The 3,252-nt window shown below is 38.5% G+C and overlaps 1 long non-coding RNA gene across 1 annotated transcript; it reads right to left on the reverse strand.

Moving 5' to 3' along the window:
• Nucleotides 1-516: 516 nt before the first annotated feature.
• Nucleotides 517-2,675, reverse strand: LOC144569137 (uncharacterized). Its single transcript, XR_013515983.1, has 3 exons — nt 2,250-2,675; nt 1,747-1,806; nt 517-652 (listed from the first exon to the last, which is right to left on the reverse strand). It is a non-coding gene; the product is annotated as an uncharacterized LOC144569137 (long non-coding RNA).
• Between the last annotated feature and the right edge of the window lie 577 nt (nt 2,676-3,252).

Genomic DNA, 3,252 nt, shown 5'->3' on the forward strand with positions numbered 1-3,252 from the left:
TCACGTGCTCTCCTTTGCTCGGTCTCTATGGCGACCCGAGCAACTCTTTCCAGACCTTGTAACAATGCCTCCAAGTGGTTCGCCCTGTTTTGGGGTTCACCTGAGTCGTTTTCATTAGTATTTGCATTTGGGTTGACACGGGGTCGTCCTCTCGTCATTTCTACAAGATAATAAGTTACTATTTATTAATTAAGATATAGGAAAACTACGTGTATGTACCGAAATTATTAGTACTACACTGATACTAAATCAGATTATATATACACGTCCTTAATGTTTTTCGCTCCCTAAGCGGAAGGTTATTGATATTGTATGTGCTGGCTCTGATACCAACATAGTTGTCACACCCCGAGACAACCCGCCACGTATTTATACGTAAGGCGTATACACATCACATACATTATCAATAAAATTCATAAATGCCACATCAATCTCACAAATAAAAGTCTTACAACAATAGTTAAGATAGTTCAACGGTGGTCAGGACATACATGGTTACAAATACGATAACAACCATGCATGTTGAAGTGTACCAATTTACTGGAAAATAAACAAACGAAAACAAGATAAATTTAAGTGGCATTTATCCTAAACATGGATCCTTCCGCTTTCTTTTACTCACGAACTTGTCTGTAGGCCTCCTCTTCATTACCTGGAACCCATATAAAATGGAACGGGTGAGAGATCGAACTTTCTCTCAGTGCGGGATTTAGTTCCAGCCCAGAGTTTATAAAACTTTTACTTTATTCTCACAAACATGAAAAGAAATATAATGCGTATGTCTTTTCTAAATGCAATGCATCATTTATCATTACTTTTACTTTCGTATATTTTCACATTCAAACTTGCCTATCCAATGGGAAATCCATCCAACATTGGAAGGCCGCCAAACCACTGGGAAATCCAACCAACAGTGGGAGGTTGTCTCACTAGACGGGGAATCCACCCTACGCTAGGTTTTGACTCGTGACGGGAAATCCTATGTATTTTCTAAATGCAATGCATCATTTATCATTACTTCTACTTTCATATACTTTTACATTCAAACTTGCCTATCCAATGGGAAATCTATCCAACATTGGAAGGCCGCCAAACCAATGGGAAATCCATCCAACATTGGAAGGCCGCCAAACCACTGGGAAATCCAACCAACAGTGGGAGGTCGCCAATCCACTGGGAAATCCAACCAACAGTGGGAGGTTGTCTCACTAGACGGGGAATCCACCCTACGCTAGGTCTTGACCTGTGACGGGAACGCCAATCCACTGGGAAATCCAACCAACAGTGGGGGGTTGTCTCACTAGACGGGGAATCCACCCTACGCTAGGTCTTGACCCGTGACGGGAAATCCATCCAACGCCACGTTAACGAGGGGTCCAGTCGAATACCAGACCCAATGTATACATCCCAATATGCAAGCATATTGGCCCCTGTTCACTTTCATTATCCGTTCATTTCACACGCAATCATTTAATCACACAATTCATGCTATGCTCAACACATCCTACTTATACAATTCATGCTATGCTCAACACATCCTACTTACGCAGTTCAATGTATGCTCAACACATCCTACTTATGCTATGATCAATGTATGAATCATATCCTTTCATGCAATTTATATTCTACTCATATCATACGAATGTTCGAAAACAACATGCATAAATCCAACTAATGCCATAATAATAAACAATTGAATGACAACAGGCAAGTAAGATAGTTTTATAAAGTCTAGGAAGCCCGCACCTGTTTGCGTAGTAATTTCTTGACCGTTATCTACGTCTCTTAGTTCCTCAAGAATCGAACCTAAGAAATGAACATACCTCTAATTAATAAGGTTTGAGTTCACGTGTTCTTATTTTCTAAGTTTTCTATTTATCATTATAACCCTAGTTTATTAATTCTAATTTCTAAACTTTAACTATTTAATCCTTGATATCATGATACTATCAAGTCACATATTATTTGATTCACTTATTATATATATATATATATAAATATAATTAGAAATAAATAAACTAAATGAGAATCCGAAACTTGTTTAGTTAGAAATCCAAAATCCTTTATCAAAGAAATATACACAATATTTTATTTTCTTAATGTATCATGGATCCGACACCTACTAATATTTATTAAGAGGATAATGAGTATCTATAATCTTTTTAGCCTATTATAGAAAGATAACAACTTAATAATTATGTATTTATCCATAAGAAATAAATTCAGATTTTTAATCGAAACTTTGTTACTTGGAGTTTGCAGTTTAGAAAAGATACGCGCAGCAGTGACTGTTTTGGATGGTTCTCGGTGTTGGAAACTCCGATCGGGGTGAGGCCAGCGTTAACGGATCCGAATCTGCGAGCACTACAACTTCCGTCTTGCAGGATCCTTGAGATTCCGGACGTATGGAGTGCAGGTCCCTGCGGAACTCGGCTGACTGGTTCAGCTCGGTTTTCTGGTTCGAGTATGAACAGCAGCCACGGTTTTGGCCATATCTCGGTGGTGGAAGCTCGGATCGAGATGAATCTAGCACTGAATCGTCCGTATCTTCGATCACTACAATTCCTGTGTTGAAGTCTAGTTCATATTCTGAACGTACGGATGGTGGTTCTTCACGGAAGCTGACTGGACGGTTTGGATCCACCAAGGAATCCGGATCTGATTTGGGGGAGAGGGGAGGGGGCAGTGGAGGCTAGGGTTTGAGGGTTTGAGGGGGGGGTTTATATACATGTGAGATTGGGGCTGCCTTCCACTTTTGGGTTGGGCTGAAATGGGCCTTTATGGGCCATAGTCAATTTAATTTTGTCAATTTGAACTAAAATATAAATCTGTTTCTGCTGCTTTAAATTTGCATCTTCACAGATTGACAATACTGGAATTATGGATTCGGAATATGGAATTAGTTTCCACATAAGAGTTGTAGATTTTTTTGTTATGGTTCTAACGCAATTAGTTTCACCTTAATCGGAATTTCCAGTGATGAGAAAAGATAAAAATGGTCGATGAAGGTCTGCAGTTTCTGGACAGAAATGTTTACTGACTTTACAATTTTATTGAGAATCCTATGTTCGGAATTTTTGGTAGACTTCTACATGAAAGTTGGAGATCATGAAGTTATCTTTTTAGGTATTAAATTTCATTCAAATCCTAATAATTATGAGTGATCTGTGATTATAACACTAACGGTTGTTCAGTTGAAAATTTCAATTGAGGTTAATTTCGGAAGGTTGTCAAAAGAATTAGTTCATGAAA

This window comes from Carex rostrata, chromosome 18 (genome assembly GCF_964058835.1).
Source record: "Carex rostrata chromosome 18, lpCarRost1.2, whole genome shotgun sequence".
NCBI classification, from domain to species: domain Eukaryota; kingdom Viridiplantae; phylum Streptophyta; class Magnoliopsida; order Poales; family Cyperaceae; genus Carex; species Carex rostrata.